Source organism: Lynx canadensis, chromosome B1 (assembly GCF_007474595.2).
Source record: "Lynx canadensis isolate LIC74 chromosome B1, mLynCan4.pri.v2, whole genome shotgun sequence".
NCBI classification, from domain to species: Eukaryota; Metazoa; Chordata; class Mammalia; order Carnivora; family Felidae; genus Lynx; species Lynx canadensis.
In genome coordinates this window covers 66,039,587-66,057,714 of record NC_044306.2, presented here as the reverse complement: position 1 = coordinate 66,057,714, position 18,128 = coordinate 66,039,587, and the positions used below count along the sequence as shown (strand labels likewise).

Sequence of the window (18,128 nt, the reverse complement as noted above, 5' to 3'; positions counted from 1 at the left end):
AAGTAGAGAATTTCAACTTGATACAGTAAAAATTACAGATCCACTGATGATTTCTGAAGAACACAGTGACATTTAAAAGCTTACTTTAACTGAGAGGAATCTAGAAGAGGTATGAAGTGTGTATCAGGAGAGCATAATGAGGATGATCATGCAGCTGGTTTCAGACAGAGTTTGGTTTGAGTCCCAGCTCTGTGGGCAGCATAACTCTTTAAGCTTTGGTCTTTCACTATCTACTATCTATCTCTATGAATAGCATTGTGCATATAAAATATAATACTGCTTATAGAAATTAACATATTGTATGGCATACTATGAATTACCAAAAATGTACTTGCTAATAACATCACTAATATTATTACTGCAGGGAAGAAACAAGAATCAGGGAGATCAATGTAGAGAGTGTCAAAATAATTCTGATTGAGATGGGATACTCTAGGTCAAGGTAAAAGTGATACAATGAGGGAATAGAAAATAGAGAATTAGATAAAGGCTATGTTACAAAGGGAGGAATATCAAAACTTGGGGAGTCACTGCATATAGTATAGTAAGAATGATGTAAGTTTAAGACATCTATTAATTTTCAGACCTCGGCGAATAGAAAAAATGTCATTAACTGACAGGCAAAAAATGAAGATGGGGGACCATGTGAGGGATGAGATGATGAGTTCATGGAATTTATGCTGTCACCATGAAATCAAAGTTTAAAATGTCCAGCAGACCTTTGTAAATACATTAATGGAGTTCAAATCTGGGCCAGAGCTATATATTTGGAAGATCTCTGTGAAGAGAGAATAATTGTAGCTGTTGGAGTGAATGGACTTCCTGCAGGGCTCCACAGAGAATGAGGAACAGTGAGTCAAATGAATAGTATACAAAATGGTGCTGAAATTTCAAGGATTAACAACTTTTATACCAGTCTTCATTCCAAAAGGTAAACACTGGATATTTCTAACTAATATGTAAAATATTTAATGAAAGCCCTATAATCTTACACTAAAATATTTAATGAAAGCGCTATAATCTTACACTTTTAAGTTAACTTTTCTATAAATCAAACTTTTCTACCTCCTTTGGGATCCATTTAATAAGGACAACCCAAAACTTGGATAATGAGGATTCACTAGGGAATCTGATGCAACTCTGTGGCTCCCCTAGGAACTGTGTTATAATTACTGCCACCAGTACTCACCTTTTCTCCTACTCAGTGAGCTTAATGCTATATGAAAACACAGAGCATCAACTAGAGGTCAACATTTCCCTTTGTACCTCAAGTAGAATAAATAACAATGAATGAAGTATTTAATGTTTCCTAAGTGTTCAAGAGCCCATTTTAGACTACCTATTTTTGTATTGTGTTTCAAAACTAATTTTATTTTGATTACTTTATTTCATCTCACAGACCATTTGAAATATTAGTAGCTAACTAGTTTGAAGGTTTAAACATGACTATCAGTTGATAGCACAAGTGGTAATTTCAAGAAGTGGCTAAAGTTCAAGATGTATTTGTATTTGATATTCAGTAGGACTTTTTAGAGGGAGAAAGAAAACTAGAACTATTAGGAACATTAATTATTCTACTGTTTCTTATTCTACTTATTGCCTGCTCTTACTCTTATTAATGTTCTATGAGATAGAATAATGTACATCTTTCTAACATTAAATACAGAGGAAAAGCTTAAAGCCTTTGGTATTGTGCATTCTAAAATGTGTATACTAAAGAATAAATACCACAAAATCATTTAAATATAATTTAATGATTAAGGGAAGACTTGGAGAAAGAGGGCAAGTAGGCATTCACATTTAGTAAAAGTCTCACAGAAAATGTGTATGTTTTAAATAAGACACACCCAGTTGAATATTTGTCCTAAACAGAGGTGTTGGAAGTGCACGCATAGCTGCAAAAGGAGTGAGCTGGGTTTGATTGTCTAATCCACCCTTCCTGGTTGTGTGAGCACATGCTGGAGAGGTGGACAACTTTCATCCAAGTTTCTGCTTTCTCCTATCTAAAATGAAGGTACCATGAATTTTTTTCACAGTTATACACATGTTAAATGACCTAGATAAAATGGCCTAACATGAGTAAAACATGCGTACATATATATGTATAAAATATATGTCTACACATATTAACCCTTTGAATAGCATCCTTTTCTGTCTTCTTGTATAAGAAAATCCAGGCTCAAAGACTTTTTGCTCAAATATCAATAGGTAATTTGCCACGAGACAGAAGATGTGTTTACTAGAAGCAAATCACTCTCTCTCTTTCTTTGGAAGGATGAATGGGACCCCCTCCTCAATCCTAAATGAGGCGGTTCAGACTCTGGTTGATGTCAGGATCACAGCAATTACTGAGCTCTGAAAAAGGGGGCATATACCTACAGAGTACATGGGGGCATTGTCCTTTTGTCACATCATGTTAGTAAAAATCTGTAGGGTTTTAGAAATTAGAAAAATAAAGCCTTGATGGTCATTAAAACACTACCTAATGTGTTTGTGGAAGTGGTCCAATCACAAAAGGCAAATTATTTCCATTTCATCATCATCTTTGGGGAACACAGTTCAGGCTTGTGTGTTCTAATTGCTACTGTATGTATGTTTTAATTGCTACCTTAGTGCTACTTACACAGAAAAAATATATCACTAAAGTAAGCTTCTCTTAACTGTCAATTACAATGGTATATTTAAATAAAACTGAATGAAAAAAAGTATTTCAAATCCTTTGCATTGTGTTTTAGAACTTCTAGCAGTGTTATGAACCAGTGTTAGGAGTTGGAATAATATTCTCTGTATTGACATGCAAATGAACTCACTAAGCAACTACTTTGCTTCCGAGATTTACATAATGTGATACTAAAAGCCACATTAAATTAATATTAATTATTTGGTTTTAAAGCAAGAAAGTTCAGAGTTAAGTGGCTCTTCTTCTCACATTTCAACAATCTATGCATGTAACATTGATATACAAAGAATAAAAATATCTTAGGCATAGGGATCTCCAAACTCTATCCCTTAGAAGTGCATGGCTTATTACCCAGAGATATAGGAAGTAAACCTGATGTATCTCTTTTAGAGATAGAAACTTTCAAATCCTTATCATCACTCATATTTTTTTTTCAGAATCAGTGTGGTATATAAACTCCTCATTATGTACACATCCATTCTGCTTCTTATTCCTGGAGAATTTTCATTTCCAATGTCCCTTCCCTTGCCAATCAGCATGAGAGCTTATGAGTGACATTTTCATGGCAAAAAAACTGGTGTGTGCTAAGCATAACAGCCTAATAGCAAAAACAATAACAGAATGAACACATTTGCCACTAAAAGTATATATTGTATTTCAGCTTGCTATGTAAATTATTTTTGTATTAAGTAACATTCTTGAACTTGAATGTTCAAGATCATTCCATTGCATGTTTATGGTAGAGCCTAATTTACTAAGAATATATATGTATACACACACACACACACAATGTACACACATATACACTCATTATATCATGCACTTATACTATTGTTTAACTCCTTCTCTTTAAAAAAAAACCCATACTAAGACTCAGTGAAATTCTGAATTTATCAAAAACACTATCTCATTTACTATAATAATTTAACTTCCTCAATGCCAGGGTGATTAAAGCACAAGGGACCAATTGTTCTGTTGCATGGTGTGATGACCAATTTAATGGGAAATTAGGATTTTCCACAAGGGACCCTACAGCTCACCTTAACTAGTCTATGCCCAAAAGACACTGGAGGTGTTGAAGCAGAAGATGATTAGTCTGTTTGGTAAAAGATAATTGGTCACATGGCTGTTGCAATAATGTTAACAACAGGAAGTATTTTTTCTGACCTATTAGTTCCAAAGAATCTTTAGAACTTATAATACATTAAGTAATAAAAATGCCAGAAGCAGATTTGGAGATTTGGAGCAGAACTAATAGAAACATATTATTGAAGGTGTTTGGTCTCATCGATAAACAAGCATTAAACATGAAAAATTGTCATTATTCAAAGACAATTCTCAATAAACTATTACTTCCATAATCTTTTAAATCTAATTTTAAAGTTACTTTTAAAAAGTCAATTTCCTAAAACTTTTTAGTGTATTCAGGTTTATTATTACTTTCTTTAATTCTCCATTGTACACGTTAGTAAATAGATTTTTAAAAAGAAAGCAATATATAGCCTTGATAACAGAAAACCCAATCATTTCATCTTGGCCTTAAATATAACCAAACATGCATACTTATTTCATCTTATCTGTAAGAAAAAAATCTGTCTAGCAATATCATTTTTAAATTTTTACTAGATCAATGTGCTTTAAGAACTGAGAAGCAATTAAGGCAACTAGAGTATGTCATGTGACATATAATTAATTATCTCAATAATCTTTCTATACACTTTGTAAACTTTATCATCTTGAAGTAAAAAGTTCTGTATATACTTGTAGTACTTATGCAATGAAATGAATTCATTTTTAGGAGGCTATCTACTGTGGTATTGAATATTCCTTTGAATTTCACTATGGACAAGTTATAACTCCAAAATATGGTCATTTCTTTGTGAAGCAAAAAATTTATGAAGGGACACCACATTTGACTGTCTTTAATAGGTATCTTCCAATTTGGCAATTTATTTTGTTTACAGTAAGAAACGTATTCTACATCCAAATAGTATACCCTATATGCTAAGTTTGGGTTTATTGTGGTCACCTAATTTTACCTTACTTCAGAACTAATATATAAAAGCTAAATAGGTTTTAAAAATCAGGAAAAACGTATCTAATATTTTAAATTTGCAATCTCATCGAATCTGCCCCCTTAGTTTCACAATTTCCAATAGCATATTTTGATTTTAGTATTTAACCATCTCACTGTGACTTCACCTGAAAGAATTTCAGATACTGGTAGTTCAAGAGAACTGTTATACTCAAAGGAAGCCATACATCTTGGAAAACTTTATGCAAAAAGAAGTCAATGAGACACTAAAATACATTTAGGTGAACATAGTGTTTATTTCTGTTATTGCCTTTCAAGTAAGTTATAAATTACAATATATATTGTTGTTTCCATATGACAAAGAAAAGGAAACTGAAATTAAAAGAAGCCATAATTCTGTTTGAAATTCCATACTTTGAGCATGTATACCCATATAACTAGTTTTAAAAAGAAAATTTTTAATGTATAGAAGAAAAAATTATTTCATATTAATTTAAAGGAGGCTGTTTAGGGTGAGCTTCATGGCCCAGTATTTCATATATTCCCTCCTTTGCTTCTCTACCTGCTTAGTCTTTCAACAATTTGTATCAATATTTAATGTAAGATCACATGACTGACAGGCATCCTACAAGAACAATCTTCTTGGGGTTAAAACATGAGAACAACTTAAGGGGATTATATTTAACCTCTAGTGTTTGCAATAATATCCATTTCTTGCAACAATCACTCTGGATGTAGTAGTGTGCTGTAAATAAAATGAAAATCTCTATGCAGAAAAATTATTTTAAATAATTAACTTAAAGCTAAAGTTCATACTGGTACGTGTAATGCCACTGGAAAAGAAATGTTTACCATAATTAAAAATATACAAATATATAAAGTTAACTTAGTATACTCTTTATTTGCTGAAAAACATAGCCCTGGTCAGTTGAATGATACTTAGTAAGTCTGAAACAGCTTATATTTTACACATTCCTATTAAGATAGGATGTCTAGTTGCATCTTTCCCTGGAATGTAAACCCTCCCCTCTCTGTTTTTCCAGCCATCATTTATCCTTAATCAATGTCACTAAAAGAGATAAATGAAAATCATAATTCTACTTATCAGATAAACAATATGCCTTACATATAAAGTCATGAATAGTGATAACAAATACACAGAGCACGAGTTAACTTCTATCATTTAAATATTGTTCACTATAAGAAGTACTGTTCAGTGGTTTTCTGTACTGAATTCTTTCTTCATACCCACTCAAACACACTACCAATTGACAAAAGGAACACAGCTTCAAAAGAAAATCTCCTAAGTAGAGAAAAGCTCTCTGTTAAACATGCAAGAGGTTAAACATTTCTGAAATAGCGAGACATTTTTCTCAGCCACGCTTCCCAGTTCCATTCAATTACCAACAGCAGTAGCGACTATAATACAAGCTAATACTGTATTATAAATCAGAGCTTCCCATTTACATCCACCTCTAACCTGAGGGGGTGGGGAGGGGATGACATTACTATTCAATAGCAGGACAAACAGCCCCCAACTGGAACTACACATGACCTTGGGGTGCAGAATGCTCAGAGACTGAGTTTCACAGTTTTATTTGGATCTACTGCATAACAACACATCTAAATGAATCCAGCAGGATATGAACGCTCTTATCCTTACCACCTCCCCTCCAAAAATGTTGAGAGCTCTGTACTTTGCAGTCTATGCTGTAGATACCAGAGGTAATATTGATTAATCAGAGATTAGTTCACTCAAATATTTCTTCAAGATTGCATTTGCTTTAAACAACTTGTTGGTTGATTTATTTACTGCAATTTACTAACATATTTGGGGCTTACATTGAATGGTTCTTGTTTCTTGAGCCATGCTGGAAGTGTTGCTCTACAAATATTTATATTTATAAAGCAGAATGTAACCTGATGACATTAACTTCGCAAAAAAACCCAAACCCTCAACTTCCCCTGTAGAATTCAGTGCTTAATCACCAATAGATGTGTTTGTAATAAAAATAATAATAGCAATTATTAAGATAATTGTTGCAATCATTGCCAAAAGTCCTGTTTCAGATTAGAAAAATCGTAACTTGCTTTTAAATTTTTGTATGGCACTCTGCATTCCTCCCCCCTTTGTAATAATTTATAACATATTCTTTATCTTACCTTATTTTAAGAGTCAAAAAAGTCTCCCAGAAAGATTCTTAAATGGTGTAGGTATATAAATCACAGTAATAATAATAGTTAAAAAAAAAAAACCTAAAAGATTGTTTTAGCTGGGAAAAGAGGAAAATAGTTGGTCTAAACTATAGAATCTCCAAAGTCACGCTTGAATGGGCGCCCAGGTGGCAAACAGAGGACTCTCTCCCACGTCCAATACCACACTCCTTTGTCAGTTGATATGGTCCTGCTGGTGAAGCGGGTCCCGCAGGGCACAGAGAGTGCAAGAGGGCGTTGCCTCGAGGTGCTGAAGCACCCCGTCCGCTCGCGTCCCAGGTTCAGCACCGACAGCCCAGTGGACAGCACCAGCTCCTCTCACCTCCAGTTTGTCTCAGTCACTGAACCAGGCTGATTCTCGCGGCCTCCTCCCACAGCAAAAGCTGCTGCCACTCACCCGGGCGCGCCCCGCCCCCATCATCTGACGTAACTATTTTGCATATCAACTCCCTGAGAGGTGCGGGGCCGCCCCTTTTGACTGGGCTTCTGGTAGGGTCAGCTGAGGCAATCGAGGCGACAAAATCCAGGCTTATAACCAACGTGGACTTCATTGGACTTCACAATCCATTCACCACCGGTCCTGAAGAAACTAAATGCTTTTGGCGTGGCATGAGCTTTTGCCTTCGCTGGGACTGCCGTTTCTGTGCGCTCTAAAGATCGCTGCTGGCACAGCTCTGGCAGGAAGAAGGGGCGGAGGGTGGGGGCAGTGGAGCACTGAGAGGAGAGGCTGGGGAGGCGGGTGAGAAGGGACTAGGAAATAGAATGAATCCATCCAACCACTCCAAATAATATCCCCGCTCCTTTTGATCTTCCTAGCCAAACTTTCCTCCTGCTCCCTACATTTGTTTACTGGAAAGGATGTGTCTGGTGTTCTGTTCCCTTCCTCGGTTCAGGGAGCTGCTAGAGGGAGTCGCTGCAGCAGAAACTTGTTTAGGAGAAAAAAATTGCACTGAGCACTGGGAGAAAATGTGAAAGCTGGCGATGCTTATCATCATTCGTAAACAGAATCTTTTCTTATTTTTTATGTGAATGATGCATAGCATATATCAGAATTCATGTTTTCTTATAGAATCTACAGAATCTTCCCTCTTCGTTCTTATGATTTGAATACATCGTCAAGCTATGTGAAGTTGGAAATTCCAGGGTTAAAAAAAAAATTAATAATGAAAAAAGTGAAAGTTCTCAGCTTCAACTTCCACTGCCAAAATACTGAAGGTTATGTAATATTTATTATGTCTAATATATCAATTGTTCTCTGAAAGATGGGGTATGCTGGAAGCATTTCATAGCCTTTAGCAATTCTCTCACTATATGTGATGTTTCTTGTTCCAGTGAGGCTCTGAGGGCCTTGACAGCAAGAGAAAGGGCTGCCATGCCAGATTTCTGACTGCTTAAACTTGTAAACAATACTTTAGTGAACTAGAGCAATCAATCTCCTAGAAAGATCATTATTCACATACTGTCCACATGTCCCACCTACAGCCAGCAGGACTTACTTGTACAAAGAAATGGGCAACTAAATATTTCATAAACAAAGTCATTTATTCAAGAAATTTCTTAGCATGCAATACATTGTTTTCCATAAAAATGCATATATCCTGATATTCCTGGAGTGTAATCTTATTCCTGCACTGGACCCGCTCAGGAATGTTGTAGGGAATCTGATGAAATGAGTATACTGTTTATTTCCTAACAAGAAACATAATAAATTTGATTTTCTGCAAAATTTAAGAATTATTTGAGGAAACACATTATTTTGTGGGCAGATATACCCAAATCCTTTCCTGAAAGTTAGTTAGCAAGTATGAGGGAAAAAAATGATAATTGTTTCTTCGGAGGGAACTTTCTTTTTTCTGCTTTTGAATAACTTTCCTTTCCAGCTTTATTAAAGAATTTGTCTATTCCTTTCCTAAATATCCAATTCCCTTGGAATATCCGCAACATATCTAGACCATCCCAGGTAATCTGCATTGTTTTATTTTCCTCTGACATCTATTGATTGTATGTAAGTATATAAATAACTAGTGCAATGCCTTTTGCACTGCTCATTACATCCGCGCGCGCGCACACACACACACACACACACACACACACACACAACATTCTAATAGGGTTTCAGTTACCAAAGTGATTTTATAATGGTTTCAGATACCATGGTAAGGCCTAAAGGATGACATTTGGGGGCAGATGGGTACTCTATATTACAAATACAATGAAGCCAACTGAATATCCCTGTACTTAGGCTGATCAAAGCACACATGTTATGCTTCTTTTAGAAATGTCACATGGCATATTTTGGTCTGCTTCATGCCAACATGCCAAAATGGCAGAGAAAACTTAAAAAGTCCACTGTGAAAATATGTAGAGTGCATTATTAAAAATCCTTACAAAATTCCACCAAACTGTGTCATATGCTGTTTAATAGACATTATTTTTCAGTTCACTTCAGTCGTCATATTGTTTGGGGCTATGAATTACATTAACGCAGGCATAATATTATTCAACAGCCTAAGGGGATAATTGCTTCAAATGTTTCAATAAGGGGGAGGGAGAAAGCATTTTCTCATTGTGGTGAGTGGGAGAGAAAGAAAGAAAGAAAGAAGAAGAAAGAAAAGAAAGAAAGAAGAAAGAAAAGAGAAGAAATAGAACTATTTTGGTACGCATGCACAAAGAGGCATGCATACAGAAAAGTGCTGGGAGGACTGAACCCTCCTCAGAGATTCTAAGTTTTTTTCCGACTTAAATTAGCTGTATGACCAAGATCAAGATATTTAAACTCTTTCATCATACTCGTCATTTGTAAAATTTGAGGATTTTATTGCACTAAATTGTCTCTAAAGTTCCTTACATATCTGTCATTCTATGACTCTACAGTAGAATTTTAAAACTTCATGAATTACTATATTATAATGATATTGTGATAGAATTCAAGATCTTAAGAGCCCTCCCCTCAGGTGGGATAAATTGGCATCTGGTTACTAAGACTGTGAAAATGGTACCTTAGGGTAATTAGTTTGGGAGGCGTGCAAAAAAGATGAGTGACTAGAACAAAAGATGAGGCTAAGTAAGAGAGGTCAAAAAAACTACATTTTACCTACCCAAGATGAAATTAAGAGAGGATTGAATGGGTCTGATAAAGTAGTAATTATTTTTATATAAACAATATTATAATAGCCCTCACATATAGTCATACAAGTAATTACTGTTCAGGATGTTAAAAATAGTTGTAAAGCACAATAAAATCTAATGCATGCAAAAAGTCATTAGATGGAGTTTTAGTTATAAATTGTCATGGGAAAGATGACTAAAATATTAAGTAAATATGAACAAGGAAAACATCTTTAAAAGCTGAATGACCAACATTTACTTAAGGATTTAATTTAGGTAATTTACATGAACATATTAAAGGTAATACACAGAAAGTATGAAGCTCATTGTGTGTTGCTTTGGCATGTGTATTATACTTGTACAAAAGAATTACCTTTTAATCATATTGCTTTTTGTTCTCTATGTTTGGACTCCTGTAGTGTCATCAACATTTTACAAGCGCCTTTTCAAATTATAATTATTCCAATGTATTGTAGCATATTAGAATGTATAAATACTCTAAAGATAATAACAATGTATGCTTTCTTAATTTTTATTTTTAATCTATTATGAGAAGCTTTCCTGTGAATTAAGAACATGCTTATTTGAAAAGCCAAGATTCACTACTTTTTGCTGGGTAATTTTCATTCTTAATTTTGGAGAATCAAAATAATAAAGCAAATCCGGTTTAAAAAAAAAAAAATCAGAGCCACAATGACAAGCACTTCCTTAATTAAAAAGAGCAAGAAATTACAACATAACCACAAATGTATCTATCTTAGAGATTTTAACTTCCTTGCAATGTGAGCTTCCATGATTGTGCTTTCACTTAATACATTATATGCCATAGTTTTTAAAGCATGAAATCTGCATTCAACAATTAGTGCTTATGATAAAATAATTCCTGAAATTTGTTTTATGCTCTTGGTTTTGGGCTTTTTAACAGCAATTACAAGTGCCAGGTATGCAATGATTTACAACATTATTTGGATATTGACACTTGAAAATATATTTTTCTTCCCTGACTTCTACTGTTTTTTTCTTCCTACTTCCATTACTTCCTTCCCTTCCTCCTTCTATGCTTTACTCTCTTAAGACCTTCTCTCTCTCTACCTATCCTTATGTTAACATTCTACTAATAAAAATTTATTAGTGATCTGTCTGTTGTGTTATAGGATATTTAATTTTAATTTAATATTTAATTTAAATTATTAATGCACGAAGAGGAAAATATGTTTTCTTTAAAATATGTGATAGGTTTAAGATATAATGAATCCAAAACTTCAATTCTAATATATAAAGCTACAGACGGAAGAACAGTATTGAATTAAGCACACGTGCAAGAGCGTTTTTAACCTAAGTGTATTGCATCAACACATAGCTTTCGTGTGATTATGTTAGCTTAATTTAATATTTCAATATATGTTGCAAATTCAGATTATGTTTACCTTGTCTATTCCAGTTCAGGCATTGTATTTGTTTCACATAAGAGATTGTACGTATTGATGAATAATAAAAAAGTTCTTTTCATATTAGTATTTAATACACAGGGAGACACACTAAGACTATTTCTGTAATTTTTAATCATGAACCTACCATCAAAATGGTACATTTCATAAAGATTAGAGATTGCTTTTCAGAAATACCATGCTAAAACCTGGGATAGAATTCTTTATCCCTAATTCTCAGATCAATGCATGTATGAATCTTTAATTCCCACTATGTAAATGGGTTTTTCAAATTCCACAAGAACTTCAGCAAATGTATAATATGAATGGAAGTCATTGGTTCAAAAAATTAGTTGATGTTAATCTGTATTGAGGTCATATTAAATAGAGAAAGACTAGAACATGTTTCAAGAAATGTTGCCTCACTAGAAAGCTAAAATCCACAGCATTTAACAGCAATCTAGGTTAGATTTTAAGCAACAGATTTGTTCATTATCATCAGTAATCTGGAGCTTATTATCATCTACAATTATCATCAATAATGTGGGTCAAATAAAATCCTGAATTTGAATTCAGGATTAAGTACCAGTGGGCCACTCAAAGGATCACTGTAGAGTACAATGAATGGTATGTACTATGGAAAGTGTGGAAAGACCTGTGAAGCTATTATTTTTCTTATGATAAACATGGATCCTTAACTTGATAAGTTTATCTTCTAAATTGGAGGGAAAAGTAAAGCTGCCTCTTTATATAAACATATCAAGGGAAATGAACCTTAATAGACGGATTTACCAGACTCATGTTTGTGTTACCTACTCTAGTTTTCCAGTTTTTATGTACAGTACTTTTATATTCCTTACCTAATAGCTCTTTTGAGACATACTCTCTCTGACTTCCAAGTGATACCACTGTGAATTTCCCCCAGAGCTATATTTTGCCTTTCTTGTTTGGCTTGGTAAAGACTATTTACTTTTTCTGTGCTAGTCTGAAAACAATGGGAATAACTTTTCTATAAGAACCATCATCTACCCATATGTCCATGCACAGAATTCTCAGGCTCACAGGGTTGGCATCAAAATGTGTTGTTCTATAAAAGCGAGTACCAAACGAAATGAAGAATTAAGAAAATACTTTTAATAAATGTAATTGAATAAATTAAATATTGTTTTTATATTGCCATATGTCTATACAATTTGGGATAGTTTCATTAAGATGGAAGATATTGGGGCAGGTGAGTGGCTCAGTTGGTTAAGTGTCTGACTTTGGCTCAGGTCACGATCTTATGGTTTGTGAGTTCGAGCCCCATGTTGGGCTCTGTGCTGACAGCTTAGAGCCTGGAACCTATTTCAGATTCTGTGTCTCCCTCTCTCTCTGCCCCTTCCCCGCTCATGATCTGTCCTCTCCCTGTCTCAAAAATAAATAAACATTAAAAAACAGAAAGAAGAAGAAGAAAGAGAAGAAGAAGAAGAAGAAGAAGAAGAGGGCGGCAGATACGAACATAAGCCTAGAAGAAAATATTTAGTCATTGGCTTAGTAGGAAAAAAATTTTTGGAGTAATTTTTTATAAACTGAAGGTGGAGAGAAAATAATATAGTTCTATTTTTCCAGATTTATATAATAATCTTGGTAATCTTCATAAACTTAAATGTTAAAAGTGGATGTAGAGAACTATAATTAAAATACCTTTCATTAATAGATTCAATGCACACTCTGCTAATAGCTGTGTTATAGAAAATAATAGAAATTGTAGTAAAATCTGAAAAATCCAAATGTATCCATTAATTCATTTCAGCAAATGCTTTACAACTCAACCTAATCTTCTATGATTAAATTAACCTGAGAGTTATAGTTACACCCTATATTGAGGGGTGCATTTATTGAAATTAGAAATCATTAATCTAAGTGGATCAGATATATCACTGCCTTCACTGTAGTTTTAAAGCAATTCTGGAAAAGTCTCCTTTCTTTCCTTTATTATTTTAATAATCAGTGTTTGGGGCAGGTAATTTGGAATTTGCTAATCTTAAGACTTGAGGATCTAAAAATACTGTACCATTTTACAAGTGTAATGAAAATTGAACTATGAAAATAAAGCGTAAGACTTACTGATTCTCAAAACATGATTTTAATTCTTAGAGTTCCTGTATTTAAGAGATCTCTTAGGGCATCTATTGGCCAATGTTAGTATTACATATGAGAATGATTATACAGCAGCGTGAACCCTAGAGTTCTGTGTATCAAAATAATGATTTAAATGCATGCTGATTAAGAATTTATGATGGAAATCTTTAATGTTTATTGTTGGATTTAAAGTGTTGTGCAAATACATGAAAACTAATATGGTATGGGAGTTAGACTTATAAAACTTTTGTAAAAAGTATTGCATTTCAATATTTTCAAAATTTATTTTGTCTCTTAGAATCTGTATGTCACTGGATTAGCTTCCTTTAGTATTTTATTTACACTTCTGAATATTTAGAGTGTCATAATAATTATCTTTTCAAATTTCAAAAGGAGCACACATAGCAACATATTTTATATTGTTCTTTGAGAGCAGAACATAAAAAGGATATTGAGATATGGCTGTTAAGTCTCCAGTTCAAAAAGATTATAATATGTAGTTAGTGGAGATGATATGTTTATTTGGCCAGATGGACAAGAAATTTGCCCAAACAGCTACTTCCTACACATTAGGTACAGTGAGAAAGGATGCAAAAGGATCTAGATCTTAGGTCTAGCATCTGTGGTGTGTGTATATGTATTTAGTATATAATACAAATACATTATTGGGGCGCCTGGGTGACTTAGTCAGTTGAGCATCCAACTTCGGCTCAGATTATGTTCTCAGAGTTGGTGGGTTCGAGCCCTGCATCCACCTCTGCACTGACAGCTCGAAGCCTGGAGCCTGCTTCAAAGTCTATGTCTCCCTCGGTGTCTCTGTCCCTCCCTGCTTGCGCTCTGTCTCTGTTTCTCTCTCAAAATTAAATAAACATTAAGAAAATTATAATATAATACATATGTATTAAATAATACATAAATAAGCAATGAACCACAAAAATCTACCCCAAAAAACAGAGCACACTTTACACACTGCATGGTTAGCCAACTGACAATAAATATATTTAAAAATAAATAAATAATATAAAAATTAATAATGTCATAATTAAAATTAAAATACATAATTAAGATAGAAATAAAAAATATTAAGAAGCATATATAAATTTCACAGGTAAAAATGAGTCGAAAGCCACAAGTAAAAGTGATAAATCCTGAAAGAGAAGTAGAGTTTGGTGAAGTGAGCAATTACTACTGATTTTTTTGTTCTTTTTAGACTTTCTTGTATATAAGATCCTTCCAGAGCATATGGGCCAAAGCAGCTGTCTCAGTTTTGTTCCCAAGAATGGTACTAGCACTGTCTGGGAAAAAAAAATATGCTGAGGACCAAACAGAGATGTATACACGTTACTTTTATTGAAGTTTCACTCCACTGATGTGTTTCTGCTATTTATTAATATTATATAGAAATTATTTGAATTCAACAGCAAACACTGTCACAAAAAGAACCTCGAAAACAAGTCTACCTACAGATCAGGATTTTACAATATACTTCTTGTGTATTCATTAACGCTGCTCACTTCATAAAGCCACTTCCCTCCGTGAATGTGTTTGAATCACATTTTGTGGTTTCCAATGGTTGAATGGAACCACGTGCCCACTTCTGTAGGAAGGATTATGAGTAGAAGTGACACATGTCACTTCTGGGCCGAGAATTTAGCAAAATCCGCAGAGCGCCTTTTTCTCTGTCAAAGAAATTGACAACATTTGAGATAAGTGGCTGCTCAGTTAGCCTGGAGTCCCCAGGGACAACCATGACCGAGAAGCCTGTGCTGACTGTGATGGTTAGTTTTGTGTCACCTTGACTTGGTTAAAAATGCCCAGGTAGCTGGTGAAACATTACATCTGGGTGTTCTGTGAGGGTGTTTCCAGAAGAGATTAGCATTTGAACTGGTAGCCTCAGCAAAGATCTCCCTTACCAATGTGCTTGGGCCATCATCCAATCCACCAATGGCATAAATAGAACAAAATGAAGGAGGAATGGCAAACTCACTCTGCTTGAGGCTTGGATATCCACCTTCTGCCTTCGGCCCATCCCGCTTTGGAACTCAGATCCGGACTTACACCATTGTCCTCTCTACAACATCCCAATTCTCAAACTTTTGTACTCAAAGTAAATTATGCCAATGGCTTTCCTTATTCCTAACTTGCAGACAACAGGTCATGAGACTTCTTGGTCTCCATAGTTGTGTTGATCCAGTTCCTATAATAAATATCTATCTATCTATCTATCTATCTATCATCTATCAATCATCCATCTATTTATCAATCTATTTACCTATTTATCTAAATTCTATTGGTTCTGTTTCTCTGGAGAACCCTGATTAATATACACTGAACCATGATGGGCTTGAAACATGAGCAAGAAATAAACCTTGGTTATTTTAGGCTACTGAAATTTAAAGTGTGTCTTAGGCTTCTGATATTTGAGGTTTGTTTGTTATAACACATAAATAGCTTAACTAATTGGGTAAATAACAGTAGTTGAGTTGATTTTAAAAATAGTTATATATGCATCAATCCCTCACAACATCTTAGTTACACATGAACCGACCTCTCTAGGTTCCTATATGAATAATGTAACTGATCTCTTGGAGATATATAGGCTTATTTATGCCCTAGGTTTCATATTTATCTGGAATCAAATAAAACAAATCTCAATCCTCTTACTATCCATCCTAAAATAAGGTTAAGTTGGGTTAGTAAAATAAAGTAACCCTGTATTGACCTGAACTAACGTTTCTATCATTCTGACCTAGATGCATTATTCTAGAGCTAATTATTTGGCTTCTATTCGACACATGCATAATGCTCACTATCTTTCAGTTAGGATTTAATTTCCACCTACCCATTTTTGTCCAAAATAAGAACAAAGCCTCTTCTTTGGTGTAATTTCCAAGTATCTCTTCAATTACTCATTCAACAAACAGAAATCTGTTTTCTACTCTGAAACAAGATGCTGGGAGTTAGAGATACAAAAAATAATATGCAATGCCCATCCAACCATTGCATTATGGTGTACCAAGTATTAAATAGGGTAATGTGCCTAGAATCATCCCAGTCCCGTGTAACCTTATAGTATTTCTACTGGGGATCAAAGTTCTGCCTTTAAAACTCATTCGAGAAGGATTGGCTGGCACTTCCCAGGGACATTGTTCCCATATATAAAATGACTGATCTATAGATTTCAAAGTATTGCTTGCCTATGTTTCTCTATATCAATATTCCACCCTACCTAACTAAGCAACAGCTAGTAAATGAATATTATCCTATACCCTAGAATTGATGGTGAATTACTTGTTCCTTTGACTACTATGACCTTGACCAAAAGGCTCAATTACAGCATTTAAGCGCCCTTGCTTTTGAAGCTAGTGAGCTTGTCTAGTTTGTCCAGTACCCCCTATTTTACTTCCCAGACTCATGCTAGTCCGAAATTGTTACAATGAAACTACTACTTCATAATGTCTAAAAAATTTCATCTAGAATACTAAGAAAATTTATGGAGAAGAAAACTAGCATTAAATGAAAAAATACTTGGTTTCAAACACTACTAGGAACTTCAACTTTGTTATTTCTTTTATGACTCACTATAACACTCTGAGTTTATTATATAATCACTGATTTACCACTGACTGCAGAGAAGTAAAGTCATTTGTCCATTGTTGAAGATTAAGTTAGTGAAACACACCAGAATTAATCTAAGTATAATGCAGAAAATCTTTCCACTTTATCACCATAGTATATCTCCACAACCCTTAGTATTTCAAAATTGTTTTTCTGAGGTGTGATAAAAATAGTTAGGGGGAAACCACTTATATTTGGAGAAACAGAGAATTCCTTCACAGGTGAGGAAAAGGTATTCCAGGAAGAGAAGGAAAGTGCAAAAAACAAAACAAAACAAAACAAAACGGGCGGGGGGGTGGACACAAAAATTGGAGCTTGTTGTTTGTTTTATGGCTTATAAAATAATCAAGTCTAGAAAAGCATGGGGTGCATAAGGGTCATGAAAGGGAATCAAATGAGACAAGAAGAGTTACTTTTTAAAAGTTGTATCTAGGGGTGCCTGGGTGGCTCAGTCGGTTGGGCGTCTGACTTCAGCTCGCGTCATGATCTCACAGTTTGTGAGTTCAAGCCCTGCTTCGGGCTCTGGGCTGACAGATGGAGCCTGGAGCCTGCTTCGGATTCTGTGTCTCCTTCTCTCTCTGCCCTCCCATGCCAATGCTCTGTCTCTCAATAATAAACATTTAAAATTTTTTTTAAAGTTGTATCAAATTATTATCTATGCTCTCTCCTCTTCCACTTAATTATCCAAATACTTCCATCTTTACTGTGTGTTCTCCCCATAGTCTTTGGAAATTGCTCTGATCAGGATCAAAATAATCCACTTTTCAACAAATTTCAAAGATACTTTTCCTGTCCTGAACTCTCAGAATCATTTAACACTGTTGACCATGCCTGCATTGGAAGACATTCTTTATTTGGCTTCTGTGACACTACACCCTGTTGTTTTGAAGAAATTGCCTGATAATTTTCAGTTTTGCCTCTTTCT

General features: G+C 34.5%; 1 protein-coding gene across 1 annotated transcript in view; it reads right to left on the bottom strand.

Moving 5' to 3' along the window:
* Positions 1-6,981, bottom strand: part of FSTL5 (follistatin like 5) — a 774,595-nt gene extending 767,614 nt beyond the window's left edge. Inside the window, 1 exon segment of the mRNA XM_030312812.1 lies at positions 6,879-6,981. The gene's annotated coding sequence lies outside the window, so the exon portion shown is untranslated.
* Between the last annotated feature and the right edge of the window lie 11,147 nt (positions 6,982-18,128).